The sequence below is a fragment of the Harpegnathos saltator genome, unplaced genomic scaffold (assembly GCF_003227715.2).
Source record: "Harpegnathos saltator strain DR-91 unplaced genomic scaffold, Hsal_v8.6 scaffold188, whole genome shotgun sequence".
In the NCBI taxonomy this organism is placed as follows: Eukaryota; Metazoa; Arthropoda; class Insecta; order Hymenoptera; family Formicidae; genus Harpegnathos; species Harpegnathos saltator.
Genome location: NW_020229970.1, coordinates 1,228,654 through 1,248,525, shown reverse-complemented (window position 1 = coordinate 1,248,525; position 19,872 = coordinate 1,228,654).

Sequence of the window (19,872 nt, the reverse complement as noted above, 5' to 3'; positions counted from 1 at the left end):
GTCCCCCTTCGAGGCGAACAAATTTCATTACCCACTTTTTTTGATCCGACATGTAGTTTTCCAGATATTACGATGTGTCAGGTTAAATGGGACATTTTAAGTGTCCACCCAAAATATCTCTTATTTTTGATTTTAGAGAAAAATGGTTCAGACACATTTTGTATGGTTTCGAGGAGGCCATAAGATGGTACCATTGATTTGACCTTGAAGAGTCATTTGAAGGTCACGTGAAGGTTACCTCAATTTTTTTAGATGGCACCCCCTACTTTTTATTACATATTCTTGTAGCTGACCTCGAGAGCTTTTCAAAACACTATAACTAAATGTTTTTTTGTGAAGTATTTTTCGAGTTATAAAGCTCCAAATTTACAAAAGTTTGATAAAAATACAACATATTTTGTAAAACATTCACTTTCCGATAGTCTTATCTTACATGACCCAACCAGTCAAGGCAAGATCCGAGCATGATCCAACCAGTCAGGGCAAGATCTGAGCATGATCCAGCCAGTCAAGACGAGATCCTGTATTGCCTGATAATCAATGAACTGTAACAATTGTGAAAGTACAATTGTCAATTCTTTTAATGAAACAAATATCAAGAAGTTTTGTTTCAAATTTCTTACTTGGGCAACTGTCGGTATTTTGGCGAAGTCTCAGATAGACGCATATTATTATCCATTGACTTTTTTTTGATAAGACAGGAATTTTTGGTCTTTTGGGGCTTTTTTTCTTTATAATTATAGCTGCTTATCCACCAAATGAAATTGTGGACATGATTCGCATTTTGGGTGAGGCCAGGAATAATTACTCGGCAGCAGAAAGGCTTTATGCTGAAAGATTTCCAGACAAACGCCATCCTGATAGGAAAGTAATAAAAAGACTTTGCGACAGAGCTGAACAGGGTTTTCTTAGAAGAAACCGGCGGAAAAAAATTTAGCTTATCAGAAATGAATAATTGTTTTCTAATATCACCTAAATGTAACAAACATTGCAGTACTGCATTTGCATAACACGAAACTTTATCTGTATTTTGAAAACAATTTATGATCCATGCTGTGAGTGGAGTTTTTTATATGTTTCTTGAACAGAGAAAAAAACGTTTGGCAATGTCCATAAGACATCTTTTATTTTACGATGACGCTTTTTTGAAATAGTAATCATTGCTGCCTCTGCTTTATATGTCTTTCTTAATCAATTATATTCAATAATAGCTTCTTTATTAGCTTTTATTGATGAAGGGTCATAGTTAATCAAATACAATCCCTCTATAGATGTTATTCGTGATAATGCTACATAAACTTGGCCACAACTAAATACAAAGTTACCTATATCCATAATAGCATTTTGTAGACTCAGTCCTTGACTTTTATGAATAGTAATTCCATAACTTAAAGACAATAGAAATTGCTTTCTAATGACATATGCTCCATCCATTACCTCAAACTTAACGCTTACTCTTTCAATTAAATATTTTATTCCTGACGGTAAGAGAATGTTTATTTTTTCTATATAGTTGGTTGACGTGTCCTCTCCAATTGAAATAACAGTAGCAATTGTACCATTTACAAGACCCAAACTAGTATCAACATTACGCCGTATCATAACATTTGCTCCGACCTTAATAATAATTTGTTTTGAAAGGCCAGCTGTTTTAGAATTATTATCATCATTATCTGAAAATAATTTTAATACTTCCTATTTTACATATAGGATACATTCAATAATATCTTCAGCAATCAATAATTTTCTTTTGAAGATATACGAGTTAACATTGCAAGATTTAGAATATCGCACATATGACAAGGTAATGAGCACACAGTGTCCAGTGGCAAATAATTGATAAAGTTATATAATTAATTTAATCTAGGCTCTAATGAAATGCATTTAAAAGATATTTTTCTATTTTCTAGAATTTCTGAATCAGATTTAGTCAGTAAACCAATTCGAATTCTGGATAATAAATCGCAATAAGATGTATCTCTTTGTTGACGCATATTGATTGTTAATTCGTCATAGTCAAATAAGGTTCCACGGAGGAGGAACTAAGAGACACGAAGACCCTGGAAAGGAAGAGGAGGAAGAAAAGGAGGACCAAGACTCATCCCTCGTTCTCCTCTCCTAAGGAGGAAGAAAGGAAGGTGGGGAGGGAGGTCTCGTTCGAGGAGGTGCCGTCGTTCAACGACAACTTCCCGGAGGAGGCCCCCGCCCCAGTGCAAAGACCGGAGGGGGTGGAGGGGGGCCTTGGACGCTGCCTTGGCCAATCCGGGCCCTTCTTTCGGCATCCTGGCTGAGCTTGACCGCTTAAGGGCGGTGATGGCTCGTCAGGATGTGGAGAGAAAGGGCAGCCGGGTGCCCGAGGGGATAGGGCCCCCAACACCAACTCCGGTCCGGGAAAAGAGGGGGAAGTCCACTCCAGGGGGGACACCGGCTCCGCCACCATCAGCAAAACTGGCAGACGCCCCGAAGGGAGAAGGGAAAAAGGGCAAGGCCAAGAGAAAGAAGAAGAAGAAGGAGGATAAGAGAAGAAGAAAGGAGGAGCAGGAACGAGCCCGGACAGGTGGAGGGGCGGGCTTGGCTCCTGGTCCACAAACCGGAAAGGAGAAGGAGATCCCGAAGATGGGGATCCCGGAGAAGGACCTAAAGGACTGGGGCCGGGATCCCTTGGAAAGAGGCCTTTGGCAGGCGCTTAGACCCGCAGAAGGACAACAACCGCCACAGGAGACATGGGCGTAGGTTACCCGGCGGGGAAGTAGAGGACACAAGGGGAGGAAAAGAATAACGGGGAAACCCCTGATCCTCCCAAAGGAGTACCTGGGGGGGGCACAGAATGCCGGACGGGGCAAGCCGAAGCTGCCGCGCTCGGCGGCCGTCATAATCAGCGGTGAATAACATAACTTTATGGTGGAGGCCAGGCGCCGCATCAAGCCGGTGGACTTGGGGATTAACGTGCCCCTGAGAGTCTGCCAAGCACTTAACGGGGCTATGCTTGTCGAGGTGCCTGGCCTCAAGGTGGGGCCGTCCGTCGACCGGTTTGCGGAGGAGCTCCGCAAGCTGGTGGAAAAAGGCCCCGGTTTTCGCGTCCGAAGGCCGGAGAAACTCGTAGCTTTACGAATCTCCGGGCTGGACGCGACAACCGGGGCCGATGAGGTGGCGGCCGCCGTGGCCCTCTCTGGGGGATGCACTCCCGAGGAAGTTTCCATGGGAGGTATGAGCGTCTCCCAGAGGGGCGTCGGCACGGTGGTGGTGCGGTGTCTGTTAGCGGCGGCTGCAAAAGTCGCCGCTGCGGAGCGGGTCCCGGTGGGGTAGACCCGCGCCGGGGTGACGGCGCTGCCCGCTCGCGCAACTTTCTGCTACCGCTGTTTGGAGCGGGGGCATGTGCACGAGCGGTGCACTAGCGCCGTCGACTGCAGCGGTCTTAGCTACCGCTGCGGTAACCCCGGTCACCGCGCCAAGGGGTGCCAGGCGGCGGTACGTTGCTCCGTTTGCGCCGAGGAAGGCAGGCCCGCCGGTCACAAGATCGGGGGGCCTGCCTGTAAGCCCCTTCCCAGGAGAAAAAGGAAGGGGAAGAGAAAAGAGAAGGGAGAGGAGCAGACTGGGAAGGGAGGAGCCGAAGCGGGGGAGGCCCGAACCCTCGCGGTGGCACCACTGGACCGGGTGCTGCAGGAGGGAGGTGCCGACGTGAGCACCTCTTCAACGAGGGACTTGGTGACGGAGCCTGCTCACTCTCCAACAAGTGACCAGATGGACGAGGAGGTTGCCTCAACAGTCCTCCTCTCACAAGAGTGGAGGGAGGAGCATGGGTGGAGCTCATCCCCCGCCCCGCCAGAGGATGAACCGATGGAGTTGACGGCCCTGTCTCAAAGGAAGAGGAGGGGAACGGAGGACCCGGAGTCGAGGAAGACTACGGACCAGTACGAAGAGGAGACGGATCTTAGGAAGGTGAGGAGGGTGGATCCAGTAGGGACACCTCCAACAACTGTAGAAACCGGGGAGTCAGTGGGAGTGCCACCTCCGACTCCCCAAGATAACGAACCTCCCCCATACTCCCGAGGGGAGGGTGACGTTGAAGTAGGACCCCCCGTGACTCCGCGTCACTGGAGGTACCCGTGTCTAAGGCCACCATGGCCACCGGGGCCCCCTCGGGGGAGACCGAAGCGGCTCCGCCGCCAGAGGTCTCCCAAGAGGGGATGGTTGTAGGTAGCTCGGAGGAAGCGGAGAAGGCTTAGTCTTCACGCTTCTCCGGGTCCTACAGGCCAACCTCGGCCACGGCGCCCAGGCTCAGGACCTGTGGTTGCTTAGGATCCTAGAGCTGAGCGCCGGGCTGGGGGTCGCTGCCCAGCCGTACCGGGTACCAGTGAGCAGCGTGAGTTGGTTCGGCAGCCGAGACGACTCGGTGGCCGTGGTGGAGAACCCTGCAGCGAGGACCCCTCCCTGTGAATTAAGGGAAAGGGGGTCCTCGTTCGTGGCGGTCGACTGTGGGCCCGTTACGGTAGTGGGGGTGTATCGCCACCACCGTGGAAACAAAGTCGGTCTCGGAGACCTCGCCCGTATAAAAGGGGTCCTTGACGGGATTGGGGATGTGGTGCGTAGGTGCCACCCCCGACCCGTCGTCATCGCCGGGGACTTTAACGCTCACTCGGAAGGGTGGGGCTGCAGTCCCCGGCAGCGGGACCCTTGGGGCGAGATCGTGATCAACTGAGCAGCGGGGTTGGGCCTCTTGTTAATAAACAAGGGGTCGGCCAGCACCTGTGTGCGGCCGGGGGGGGGAGTCGGTCATCGATTTGGGCTACCCCCTCGGCAGCCTGGTTATTCCAGGAGTGGAAGGTGGAGGTGGAGGGCGAAACACTATCCGACCATCGGTATATGGTGTGGGCCCTCCGGCTCCCCAAACCTCCACGGGTGCGGGCCCCTCGCTGCCTCGCGGAGGGGGACTTTCCCCTCCCCGGAAGGTGGGCATTCAGTCGACTGGACGCGGATAGGTTTCGGGTGTTCGTTCTCGTGGCCACCTGGCATCTCGATGAGGAGCCGGGTGAGTGGGCCCACAGCCCCTTGAAAGGGGCTGAGGAAATCGTGGGCATTGTAGCGTCGGCGTGCGACGCTGCCCCAAGCCCATCCCCGCCGGCGCCGGGTCGCATACTGGTGGACGGAGGAGATCGCGGAACTCCGTGACTCCTCCGCACAGGACAAGCAGTATTTCTATCGAACTCGGTGACGAGGCGGGGATGTCACGAGGGCGAAGGAGGACTACCTGCTCGCCAGGAAAGCCCTCCGCGATGCCATCGCCGAGGTCAAGCGAGTGGGAGCAACTGACGAGCTCTCTGGACGAGGATCGTGAGGGCGCCCGTATAAGAAGTCGATGGGGAAGATCCGCCCTTGGGCGCCTCCACCTACGGAAACGCTGGACAGCCAGGCCCTCGAGGGACTCCTGGACACCCTCTTTCCGAGGGTGGAAGGCCCCCCCCTCCCCAGGATCCCTGCCCCAGAATTGGAGGAGGGAGACTGGGACGAGGACCTGGCTGTGAGTCCGGAGGAGCTCGTCAGGGCCAGGAAGAAACTCGGTGGTAAGGGGAAAGCTCCTTGCCCCGATGGAATTCCTGGCCGCGCCTGGGCGCTCGCCCTCGGCGAAGGAAGCCTGTCCGCAGCCACACGCGGGGTATTCAGCGGATACCTCAAGGAGGGAGTGTTCCCCCAGCGTAGAGAAGGACCAAACTGGTCCTCCTCCTCAAGGAGGGCAAGACACCCGGGAGTGCGTCGGGCTACAGGCCGATATGCCTGCTGGACGAGGCGGGCAAAATGCTGGAGCACATCGTTGCCGACCGCCTCGTCCAGCCTCTGTCCTCGGAGGGGCCGAACCTCCACGACCGTCAATATGGCTTCAGGTCCGGTAGGTCCACGTTGGACGCTATCCAACACCTCCGGGACCTGACCAGGACGGTCGTGGAGAGAGGGGAGGCGGGGTGTTGTTGGCGGTGTTTCTGGACATAAAGAACGCCTTCAATACCTTGCCCTGGCCGGAAATTGGACGGGCCCTCGAACACCACGGGGTGCCCGTCTATCTCCGGCGGATCCTCTCGGCGTACTTCGGGGACAGGGACCTCGCCTTCCCTAAGGAGGGCGGGGTCCAAGGCCGACGCGCAATGGAGCGCGGTGTTCCGTAGGGGTCGATCCTCGACTCCCTGCTATGAAACATCGCGTTCGACCGGGTGTTGCGCACTCCCCTTCCCCCAGGCTGCCACGTCGTCTGCTACGCGGACGACACGTTAATGGCGGCCGGGAGAAGGAACTGGGAGGAAGCCCGCCTCTACGCGGAAGTGGCGGTGGCATCGGTGGTGAGTACCACCGGGGACCTGGGTCTCAAGGTGGTGCCACAAAAGACAGGCCGTGTTTTTTCACGACGGCAGTCGAGGGGCGCCACCGGAGACGCAGGTCCTGGTCGATGGCGTCCACATCCGCGTCGGGCCGACGATGAAGTATCTCGGCCTGACGTTGGACAGCCGGTGGGATTTCGGGCCTCATTTGAGGCAACTGGCCGCCAGGGTGCGCAGGGCTGGGCTGGCGGTGGCCAGCCGCCTGCACAATCAGGGGGGTCCAGGATGGAGAGCTCGTCGCCTGTACGTGAGTGCGGTGCTCTCGATCGCCATGTACGGGGCGCCCATATGGGCGTCCCAGCTTCTCGCCTGTCGGGACTGCATCTACCGTCTCAGGCAGGCGCTGAGGCCAATGTACATTCAAGTCTGATGAGTTATTTTACGTACAGAACAAAAAAATTCGGGCGATACGAGGGTTCCGCACAATATCGTACATGGCGGCGACCACCCTGGCCGGTTCCCCTCCCGTGGAACTCCTCGCCGAGGAGAGGCGAGTCCTCTACTGTAGGACTAAGGAGCTCCGCGAGGAGGGGGAGCTGACGGCTATGGCCCTGAGAGGTCTGAGATCCCAGGCCGTGGCCCGTACCCTGGAGACGTGGGGGGACATTTTGTCCGACCCACGGGGGTACGGGCGCGAGACGACCAAGGCTGTCCGCCCTTGCCGGTCCAAAATGGCAGGCAAGAGGGGGTGTGGATTGACCTTCCATCTGGTGCAGGTGCTGACGGGGCACAGATGCTTCGGAAAGTACCTGCATCGGACCGGCAAGGAGCTTATCACCCGATGCCACCACTGCCCCGTGCTTATGGACACGGCGTACCATACTCTGACTGCTTGCCCAGCCTGGAGGGAGGAGCGCCGTGTCCTGTCCGGGACGGTGGGATGCCGGGAGGAGGACATCTCGCTTCCGCACTTGGTCCGGGCCATGTGCGGTGAGCGAGGAGGAGGGAGCCTCCTTCTGCAGGTACGTTATGTCCAAGAAGGAGGTCGCCGAGTGGGAGCGCCGACTGGAGAACCGCCTCAGGAGGAGGCGGGCGGTCGGCGCTTCCCGGGGGGGGGTATTGGCAGCGGACCCGAGGTCGCACCGGCCGAAGGGGAAGAGGAAGGATCCCTGGATAACAGGAGGCCAAGTTCTCCTTCTCGGACGCCACGAGCCCGCCGGGGGGGGGGATCCGGGGAATCCGATTAGGGCGAGCCCATCGAAGGACTCGTCCGAGGTGGATCCCCTGGTTTCCCCCGCACGTCGGACAGGTAGGGACAGGGGGGAGTGGAACACCCAGTTGGGGCTGGGTCCACTACCCCAAGATCCCTCCCCTCCCTGACTAGCAGGGAGGGGGTAACGAGGAAGGGTGGATGTCCCCTCTTTCCTTCAATGGAAGCACCAGAAGGCCAACCGGCAGGGCAACCCGCCGGGGACCGCACCCTGGATCCCCTTTGTGGAACATGGTGGTACACAGATGGCGAGAGGTTCCCTCCCGAAAGGGAGCCCTGGGGCCGGGGGGTTGGGGAGGGAATGCGAGAGCAGTTCCCCTGACTCCCCTCCTCACGGTTCGACAGGTAGACATCCCGCAGTGGTTTTAGTCGGTAAGAGTCCGACATAACCCTCGATCCCCCCAAGGGTCGGGAGTATCCATGAGGATTTCCCCTGCGTGACCAAAAAAAAAGTAGTCAAATAAGTTAGTCCACAAATTAACCGTATCTAAAGAACCAAGATATTTATTAATATTTGCATCCGATAATTGTACGAAAATATGATTTTCGTGTACAGGTGGTAATTGAAGATGAAAAACGAAGCAACGAAAGCAAATAAAATTAAAAATAATAAAACAATGAAAGATAAAATTAAGATTTAGACAAAAACACTTGGCGTACCTAGATATCATAAACTGTCAAATATATAGTGTTAACACATTCAATATTAACTTTTAGAAATATAGATTGCCATTATATAATTATAAAATGTATCAACGCAATTATTAGAAGATTGAAATGTATAATCTATAATAACTTTTGTTTTAATGCATCCTGGGTACACCAAATGTTTTTGTCTAAATCTTAATTTTATTTTTCATTGCTTTATTATTTTTAATTTTATTTGCTTTCGTTGCTTCGTTTTTCATGTCTTGAACAACATATCTTCGCATTATCAGTTGGCGTAACTTTTTGATTTAATTACTTTTTTTTAAAAAGATTAAAAAGTAACATTTTTTGTACAAACTTGCATTAAATTTTTTCCTGAATATTTTTTTCTATGCAATGAAATAATTTTTGGGGAATTTTTAAAATATAACATCCCATATTATTTTCTTGGTCCTTGTTCTTTTATAACATTTTTTTAAATCTATATCTGCGGAACAAACGCTGGAACGCATGTACTTGGAGCTTCTTCTTCGTTTTCTAAAATAATTTTATTTGGGTTTCACATCTTTTTTACACACATTTGAATTAGTATAAATACTACTGTTGGTAACATTTTCATCAAATATGAAGATCCTTTTCTTGACAGTTTCCCCTTGACAGTTTCCGGTAATTTCGATGTCAAAGATGCACCACGCACTGGAAGGCCAATTGTCGAAAATATCGATAAAATCATGGACATTGTCGAGTCCGACCGTCATGTAAGCACTGTTTCGATTGCCCAAGAGCTAAAGATTGCACAAAAAACCGTTTGGAACCATTTGAATAAGGCTGGATACAAAAAGAAGCTCGATATATGGGTGCCACACGAGTTAACGAAAAAAAACCTCATGGACCGAATTTCCATCTGCGAATCGCTGCTGAATCGCAACAAAATCGATCCATTTCTGAAGCGGTTGGTCACTGGTGATGAAAAATGGATCACTTACGACAACGTCAAGCGAAAATGGTCGTGGTCGAATCGCGGTGAGCCGGCGGAAACGGTGGCCAAGCCAGGATTGACGGCCAGGAAGGTTTTGCTGTGTGTTTAGTGGGATTGGCAGGGAATTATCTACTATGAGCTGCTCCCCTACGGCAAAACTCTTAACTCGGAACTGTACTGTCAACAATTGGACCGTCTGAAGGAAGCAATCGCCCAGAAGCGGCCAGCTTTGGCCAATAGGAGAAGAATTGTGTTCCGTCAGGACAACGCCAGGCCACACACATCGATAGTGACTCGCCAGAAGCTCCGGGAGCATGGTTGGGAGGTTCTTCTACATCCATCTTATAGTCCGGACCTGGCACCAAGTGATTACCATCTGTTCCTGTCCATGGCGAACAATTTTGCTGGTGAAAAATTCGCTTCAAGAGAGGCTTGTGAAAATCGACTGTCTCAATTTTTTGCCAATAGGGACGAGGGCTTCTATGAGAGAGGCATAATGAAATTACCTTGAAAATGGCAACAAGTTATCGAACAAAACGGCGCATATTTGACCTAAATCGGATTATTCTAACTATGGTAATTAAAGCCTTCAATTTCATGCATAAATAATGGATTTCTTTTTACTACACCTGATATCTCGGCCTGACGTTGGACAGCCGGTGGAGATTCGGGCCGCATTTCAGGCAGCTGGCCCCCAGGGTGCGCAAGACCGGACTGGCCGTGGCCAGTCTGATGCGCGCCCAAGGGAGCCCAGGCCGGAGGGCTCGCCGCCTGTACCTCACGGCGTTGCTCTCGATCGCCCTACGGGGGCACCCATATGGGCGTCGCAGCTCCTGGCCTGCCGCAGCGGAAAACACGTGCTGCGGCAAGCCTTGAGATCTGTGCTAATCAGGGCGATTCGGGGGTACCGAACCGTGTCGTATATGGCGGCGACCACCCTGGCCGGTGTCCCTCCCGTGGAGCTCCTTGCCGAGGAGAGGCGAATCCTCTATTGGAGGGTGAGGGAGCTCCGCGAGGAGGGGGAACTCACGGCCAGGGGCCTGGCGGCCCTGAATCTCCAGGCCAGTGCCGGGACCCAGGAGAGGTGGAGGGACGTTTTGTCTGACCCCTTGGGACCCGGGCTCGCGACGGCCGAGGCTGTCCGCCCCTGTCTGTCTGAACTGACAAACAGAAGGGGATGTGGAATGTCCTTCCACCTGGTGCAGGTACTGACGGGGCACGGATGCTTCGATAGGTACCTGCACCGGATAAGGAAGGAGCCCACCACTCGATGCCACCACTGCCCTGTGCTCGAGGACATGGCGCATCACACCCTGGCCGCGTGCCCAGCATGGGCCGGGGAGCGCCGTGTCCTCGCCAGGGCGTTGGGATGCCGCAGGGGGGAGCTCTCGCTCCCGCGCTTGGTGAAAGCCATGTGCGGGAGCGAGGAGGCGTGGTCAGCGGTCTCCTTTTGTAGGACAGTAATGTCCCAGAAGGAGACCGCCGAGTGGGGGCGTCGCACAGTAGTCTGGTAGCGGCAAAAACTCCGATTTTCGAGTTGGTCAGAAAATGCAAATTAACTATACTTTTTATGTGAGGGATAGTTAACTAATATGTTTCAAGAGTTTAGGCTTTGAATATCCGGATTTTAATTCGTCTATAACCATGTGAAGTTGTTATACAATAAACAGCCTATTTTCACGACAATAATTGACCACTTGGTTAGAAATCAGAAGATATATTTTATGTGTCCTGTTGAGTAGAATTGTTTGAGTAGGGTATGTTTTGTTGAAAGAAGTTGAAATAAGTTTAGAAATAAGTTTGGAACAAGTATTTCTCAAGAGTTTCTGGAATATCGTATTTTCATAGGGTCAAAAGTGTGTAACTACTTTGCGCCAACGTGCGCCAAGGTGTGATTGAAATTACAATGTTCTTTTAACCCTATATTAACGATAAAAGCAAGGACCAGCTGCGGAAACCTGCGGCTTTGGTAATTATCTCGCTAATTCTGTCAAGCAAGCTGTTCAAACATCATCGAACAAAGATAAAATTAGTACCTACATATAAATAACTAAAAGTTTTATTAATTTGTAGGGGCGTGATACAAGATGAGGATGAGTGATGTAGGGCGAAATCAATTCAACGATGAATAGTTAATGAATAAAATATATATTCTTAACTCAGGAAGATGTGTATCGCTCGCGTCCTCAGCCGAAATTGTCTCTCGCTCTCTTCTTTTTTTCGCCTTCGTGGTCACCGAGCGCGTGTCACCAATCCGCGAGCCGGACTCGTCTTTCCCCGCATTTTCGCGAACCGCTCGGCCGTTGTTCACGCGTTCGCTTTCCCCGAATCTCGGTTGTCAACTCGCTCTCGTTAGTCAGTGTTGTTTTCTCTCTCTATTTCTATCGTAGGCCCTTCTGGAGAATTAACTTCTACATATTATCTTTTAATCCTTCCCGCCAGTGTTTTGTTAAGGTTTGTTCTGTCAAGCAAGCTGTTCAAACATAACCGAACAAAGGTAAAATTAGTACACATAAATAAATAAAAGTTTTATTAATTTGTAGGGGCGGAAGACGCAATGGCGAATTTTAACTGTTCTTACAATGAATTAATGCAGTTAGTTTTACTACATGGGCTGAAAAGTCTTTGGCTTAACAATGAAAAAACGATTTTTTTAATGAAAAAAGTGTTTTATTCCTCGACATAATCTCCATTTAGAGTAATGCACTTAGTGTAACGGTCCGCTAACATTTCGATGCCGGTCTTATAGTGCTCGGTGTCAAGTCCCTCAAAATAGGCATTTGTTTCCAACTTGACTTCCTCATTCGAGTAAAATCTTTTACCAGCGAACCACTGCTTCAGTCGGGGAAAAAGGAAATAGTCGCTGGGGGCCAGATCTGGAGAATACGGGGGATGCGGGACCAATTCATAGCGCAATTTCTTTAATTTATCAGTCGTATCGCGAGCCGAGTGAGCTGGAGCATTGTCTTGGTGAAACAAAATTTTTTTCTTTGCCAAATGTGACTGTTTGACCTTGACCTCGTCGTCCAATCGATCCAATAATTTACAGTAATATTCTTTATTGATAGTTTTACCAAGATAATTTTGTTCAAGATAATCAATGAATATTATGTTATGCGCATCCCAAAAAATACTGGCCAAAACCTTGCCGGCTGATTGTTGTGTCTTCGGGCGCTTCGGACGACTTTCACCATAACCACTCCGCTGACTGCCGATTGGACTCCGGTGTGTAGTGATGGATCCATGTTTCATCCATTGTGACAAATCGACGCAAAAACTCCTTCTTATTGCGGTTAAACAGGGCCAGATTTTGCTTTGAAAGTCGAACATGTTCCGCTTTTTGCTCAATTGTCAAAAAACGCGGCACCCAACGCGCGCAAAGCTTTTTCATGTGTAAATATTCATGAATGATATGACCAACGCGTTCCTTTGAGATGCCTATGATGTTAGCTAGCTCACTCAATTTCATTTTGCGGTTATTCAACACGATTTCACTGATTTTCTGGATGTTTTCTGGAGTAACTGCCTCATTTGGCCTTCCTGAACGTGGTGCATCATTTGTGCTCGTACGGTTACGACGAAACTCAGCAAACCAATATTTGATGGTTGAATTCGGTGGGGCAGATGTGCCGTAACATTTATCAAGCCATGCCTTTGCTTCAACAGTGTTTTTTCCCATCAGGAAGTAATGTTTAATCAAAACACGAAATTCACTTTTTTCCATAGTAAAGATAAATTCAGAGGTAACGTCACTTCGAAAGCTATAACTTGTACACGAGTCAACGAAATATCATGAAATTTTTACAGCATCTAAGTTAAGGTTGGTACTCTATAGGAAATATAAGGATTTTTAGTTTGTGGCGCCATCTATATGTCAGGCCAAAGACTTTTCAGCCCATGTAGTAGACAGCAAGTATGACGTTGAAAAATGCATTGCGACAATAAAATCTTGTAATCCTCAGTTCAACTCCGCTCACCTACAGGAAATAAAAAGTTATTTAAGCCATACATTTGTGCCCCGTTTTCGTAGAAGGTGGCAAGAGGCTGGTCGGAATAAAAACACTTTTCGTAAAAAATACCAGGATTGGCTCGCAAACACATCTTCTCTATCACACTTGTCGAACCATGCAATTCCGCGCAGGGTGATCGTCCTGAAAAATCCTTTGAGGAATGCTCCGAACGAACCAAACGTCATAAAATTAGACAACTTCTTGACAATGTGTCAAAAGAACTCTTAATTGCTGCGTCGAAGAAATGCCAAAGTCCAACTGTCTCATACTCTCCCAAAAGAGCTTTGGCCCTACTAATAGATGCTTCTTTGTCAAAACATGATTATACCGTACTTAGGCAATCATCGAAAGAACTAGGGAGCGATATTTTCCCTACGTATGACCCTACGTATGAGTTTCGGAAACTTCTGCCACAGTGAAGTTGCAAGCGTTGCTTGACCACACTATTGAACGGATTTTCCTTACGAAATCCGAAAGTGATTTGGACTCAATGGGCGACCAGTTCGTACTCTTATCCAAATGGGAGTGTGATGGCTCCTCAGGGCACAATACATTTAAGCAGACTTTTGAAAATGAAGGCGCGACCGATGCGAATATGTTCCTGATATCTCTCGTACCCTTACGTTTGACAGATACTAAATCGCTTGTTTGGGATAATCCGAGACCATCATCTACACGATTCTGCAGACCGATTCGATTTACATTTGTAACAGAAACACCCGATATCATAAGAGAGGAAGTGAACAGGATGAAATATGAAATTTCGAATTTAAAGGACACAGTACTTAATTTCAATGATAAAACAATTACAGTGACTCATACGCTAGTTCTGTCCATGATCGATGGCAAGGTGGCACAAGCTCTCATGGACACAGCGTCCATGGCAGTTTGTCCTATCTGTAAAGCTAAATCCACAGAAATGAATGACTTAAAACTGTTAGAAAGTAAACCCGTTTATGAAGAAGCAATTCAACTTGGCCTCTCACCACTGCACGCACGCATCAAATTCATGGAGTGCATACTGCACATTGCGTACAATATGGGCTTTGAAAAATGGAGGAGCAGTAACAAAACAAAGGAAGTGAAAGAAAATGCAAAGAAAGAAATTCAAGGAAAATTCAAACGAATTTTGGGACTCAACATTGATGTGGTGAAGCAAGGAATGGGTACCACCAACGATGGAAACACATCACGCAGATTTTTGAAGGATCCTGCCATCACTTCTGAAATTACTGGTGTGAACAAAGACTTAATCCACAGATTCGGAATCATCCTAGACACTATAAATAGCGGAGCTGCAATAGATCCACTGAAGTTTGAAAATTACTGCCGGGAAACTGCGTTTGTACGTAGAGCTATATAAGTGGTACTACATGCCGAACACTGTGCACAAGATTTTGTGGCATGGAGGTACCATAATTTCTGCATCTACATTACCCATAGGAATGCTAACAGAAGAGGCCCAAGAAGCAAGAAACAAAGATTATCGATTGTATCGACGAGAACACTCCCGGAAAAATACCAGAATAAACACAAATGAAGATGTTTTCAATTTCTTCACAGTTTCGTCAGATCCATACATAAATACATTTCGTGCCGAACCAAAAACAAAAAACAAATTAGAGCTTCATGATGACTCTAAAAATCTTTTATATTAAAATAATCCCTTCATCTTCACCAATTTCTTCATTTGATTTATTTTTTACACAGTGGATTGTTTTAGTGTTTCATTATATCTTCTTTGTTTTTCATTTTCTATATATATATTTTTTTATATATGTTCCGTACGGCACGTGATGCCGTACGGAAAGTCGGTGCGAGTCAACGCTGCAAGGCGGGCGGCCTGGTGCCCGGGGCGTTCTCGCTGGCGGCGGGGGACTCGGGTTCTCGCGAGCGAGCGCGCGGGACCCCCACTAGGTCCAACCGCGGCCGCTACACGGCGCGGCTCGCGATTCCGCTGCCCGCGGGCAAGATTCGACCGCCCGGATATATAACCAGGCGCGCGATGCCTGGTCCTTGCCTTGCCTTGTCTTCTGCCTGGCCAGTTTAGGTAGCAAGTAGTGCTACGCGTTAGTGCATCGTGTACTGGTGATTACCGACGCGCTTTCTAGGCTTCCTAGGGCGATCGGTATTTCGTTTCAGATTCGAATCACTGCTCTATATACTCTGCTGAGTTGAAGGTGGCGCCGATACACCCTGCTGGGCTGAGGCTAATGGTTCGAATCTCGTTTTGTGATCTCGGGCTCACGGCGTTGCCGTGATCTTAGGAGCGACTCGACCGTCTCCTCGGAGCTTCGAGCTCCCTTATTGCCCAAGTGTCCGTAGGGGGCCTTGGCGGTTTTGGAGCGGCTCGGTCGCAGTCCTAGAGCGTTCGCGCTCCTTCGTCCAAGTGTCCATTGGGAACTTGGCTTTCTCGCAGGAGCGACTTGGTCGTCCTGCGAGCCGGAGCTCTCGGCGCTCCATTTCCACGCGTCCTCGGGACCGTGGCTGGCTATTGGCCGTTACGCCCGGAAGGGCAGGCCATCCGAAACGACGGAGGTCGTTTCGTTGCACGTCCTTGGCGTGCTTCGGGTGCCGCGCACCATTGACGTCACGGACGTGTGTCCTGCGGGACTTGCGTAAACGACGTTGTTTCGCTTGTATATAGCTACGTTTAGGTTCTTCTGCGTTATTCTCTTCTGCGTTACTACTGCGTTTATTGCGTCCATTGCGTTTACACTGCGTGTCACTTTATGTCGGCACGTGCGCGTGCTTCTTCTCTCTTGTTCTCGCCGCCGTCCCTGGGCATGGCCCAGTCGGCGCGCGACGTTGCCTGATCAGCAGGGTCTGTGGTCGCCTTACGAGGCCCCGGCCTTTGATCAGGACGACCGGACGGTCACCGAGCGGACTCGAGCGAGCCTAGACGCAGGCGGACGTCGCTCTGCGATCCCGTACTTCCAGCCAGCTCTCCGGAGCTATCATAAGTTCGGGCTAGTTCCGAACAATATACTATTAATAAAAAGTAGTTTTAATTATTTAAACCCTTTTTGGTGTTATTTTTCCTCTATCACCCGTCTTTATATTGAAATAAAAGCTATAACTTAAAACCGGTTGTTCGTATAAACTTGGCTATAGTCTAGATCGACTCAGAGGTTCAAAATCCTATTAAAACCTACTTTTTTCAAGTATCCTGCTCAAAATGAAAGTTTCCCACAGTTTTTGCCGTTTTTATGCCTTTTCCGACCTTTTCCGACTGTGCGTCGGCCAGGAAAGCGTCGCGGAAGGCGACGCCGGGGCCAACGCTCCCCGGGGGGAGGGGGGGATGATCGGCAGCGGGCTCGAGGTAACGTCGGCCGAGAAGAGGGTACTCGCCCACAGGGGCGGGGAACTTCCTTGGCCGCCTCGGGCCCGCCTCCGGCCGCGGGGGGGAGTAAGGAGGGAATCCCTGCCCCCCCGAGCGGTCGAAAAGGTAGGGAAAGGGGGAAGTAGCACCCCAGTTGGGGCTGGGACCACTCCCCCAAAATCCTCCCCCTCCGATAAACGGAGGGGGGTAAGGAGGGAGGGTGGATGGCCCCCCTCTCCTCAGAAGAAACCAGAAGGGCAACTGGCGGTGCAACCCGCCGGGAACCTCGCCCTCCCACTAATTTCCCCGGAACGGGGAAAGGGGGAGCGAGGTTCAAGGGCGAGGGGCTCCCAGTTTGGAGCCCTGGGGCCGGGAGGTTGGGGAGGGAATACGGGAGTAGTTCCCCTGACTCCCCTTCACCGGTCCGACAGGTAGACATCCCGCAGGGGTTTTGGTCGGTAGGAGTCCGACATAACCCCCGCCCCCCCAAGGGGCGGGGGTATCCATGATGGATTTCCCCTGCGTGACTAAAAAAAAATGTTTCACAAGTAAACCACAAAATTTTTAATTAATAGTATAATATTATTAAAACTGGTGATTACCTTGTAAATGCACATAGAATACATGTGCACAAAGTAAGCGACATTAACCTGTCAAGAATAGGATCTTCAAAACTTGATAAAAATCTCATCGACATCAACTCAATACTTCCTATAATACTCCTCAAATTATCAAAGTGGTGACAAGTAGTTCTTTCAGAATTAGTAGTGGTGATAGCAAGTTTTGAAGATCTTATTTTTGACAGGTTGTTTCGTCGCCGAATAGCGCGAGGTCGATCGCGCCGCGACTTACCGGTCGCCACCACCTTGTTCGGTAGATAGCTTGGCGCGTTTTATTTTTAAGTGAAATGATAGTTTTTGTACTACCCTGAAATAAAATAAATAAAATAATTGCCCTTTCGGAAGTTTATTATTTATCGCATCGGATTTTCTTGTCGTTTCGTGTCATTTTTAACTTTAGGAATTGTGAATTAACGATTGATTCTTTATGTTCTCCTTCGGTAAGTATCTTATTAAAAAATTAGGGAGATGCGTGAAATATTTAACTATAAAATGTTTTTTTTGCACGATTCAACGACAAGAAACGTGTAAAGAAAGCGTCAATCAATCATACATTTATGCGTGTCAAAATAACACACTCGGATTTGCGTTGTATCGCGATTATACCTAGGAATCAATTTTATGCCGAGTATCGTTGGTGCACCATTGACAACGATGGTCCTCTTTTCGCAATTGTACGATACAGAACTTTCAGTTTCTTATGTCGTTAATATACCACTGACAAGAATTACGATATAAGACAACATGCATGAATTTATGCATGATATATGATAAAAATGTTTGATCCATGATACAGCTTGCAAATGAAATATGAACGATACAGAGACATATTAACTGAAAATATTAACACTGAATCTAATTCATCAAGGTTTATGGTTAACTTAAACAAAATTGTGCTATTTTCAATCGAAATTTCTTAATCGTTCTCTCTCTCTCTCTCTCTCTCTCTCTCTCTCTCTCTCATTTCGTCAGAAAATTGGTTCATTCAACCAAACATATTTTCCGTGTAGACTTGAATAAAACGATAGGACACGATGAGTCTCTACGCGAATTCTATCATACTCTAACAATTAAATATTCTCCTAACGATAGAGTACAATAGAATACGATGAAAAGTGTTCATCGTACTCTGTCTTTACGCGATATCATTTCTTTCGGATCCGATGCAGCAAAACGATAGATTGCGATAGAAAACAATGAGAATTTCTGTAGATCTCATCGTTCTCAATCGCTTTCTCCTTTTCGATGTTTTCTTTGATCAAAGAACTTTTGAACCTTGAACTTTATAATTCAATATGAGCTGTATGTGGTACCTCATAAAATAATCTCGTAATTGTAATCGCGAATATTCAGTAGCCATTTCGACGCGAGCATAGACGCGGTGCGGCAGGATGTAGGAGCGGCGAGGTAAGGACATAAACATTGGTGCGTTGTCCTTCCCCTCGCCGCGTGCTGGCAACAGTTCCTTTGTCGACTGGCCAGTGCTCTCTAGCCTGAGCGGCTAGATGCTCCTCCCATAACGTCTCGGTGCGCGCTCATTCCTCTAATTTCTGTCATTAATAACTCGATAATTATTGCGAATCTCACAAAACGGCATGGGACTTTTATATTTGTCTTAACCCGCTCTATGTCTCCACGAGCTCTGCCAGATTAGTTATGAGACACCCTGTATATATACAGGGTGTTTGATAGCTGATCATGCAGACGAAAGTTGGAGATAGATTGGGTGTAACCGAGAAAAAAAGTCATGTACCACAATGTCAAATTGCCAATAGTTATCGAGTTATTAATTAAAACATGTGAGCCAACGAGCGCGTAGAGAGCGGAGGGCGACCGCAGTAAGACATATAGACATTTGATACAGGCGGAGCCAGCGAGTGGCGGTAGGCGAGCGCGCGCTGCGAGAGGCAACGTAAACAACAAGAGGCGAACGCGCGCGACGAGGAGCGAACGAGCGCGAACGACGAGGAGCGAGCGAGCGCGAACGACGAGGAGCGAGCGAGCGCAAGCGACAAGAGGCGAGCGAGCGCGACGAAGAGCGAGCGAGCGCGAACGACGAAGAGCGAGCGAGCGCGAACGACGAAGAGCGAGCGAACTATAAGGAAAAAGCTATAAAGAAAAAGCTCGCTCGCTCCTCGTCGCGCGCGATCGCCTCTTGTCGCTTACGTTGCCCCTCGCCGCGCGCGCTGGTCTACCGCCACTCACTGACTCCGCCTGTATCAAATGTCTACGTGCTTACTGCGGCCGCCCTCCGCTCTCTACGTGCTCGTTGGCTCACATGTTTTAATTAATAACTCGGTAACTATTGCCAATTTGACATTATGGTATATGTCTTTTCTTCTCGGCTACACCCAATCTATCTCCAACTTTCGTCTGCATGATCAGCTATCAAACACCCTGTATAGCTCCTCTCTTTCTCGCCGCCAATGTCTCGTGTCAGTCTAGGCACGAGCTTGGATGTCGAACTTCCAGAAGATTCAGCCGTGTCGTTACCTCGCTGAGATCAACAATGTTCCAAGTACAATAGAGCGATCGAACAAATTTGGACGTAATGCTTCGGCTGTTTATTTTGGAATTGAGTCGCTTTTTCAAGGTTTCTTCTGTCTGCTATCCCAAAACATCATAACACGGCAGCGATACGAAAATATTCGTTGAACGTCGTTTACCTTTTTTTTTTCTTTGTTTTTCATACTTCCAAGCGGACTCGCGAACACA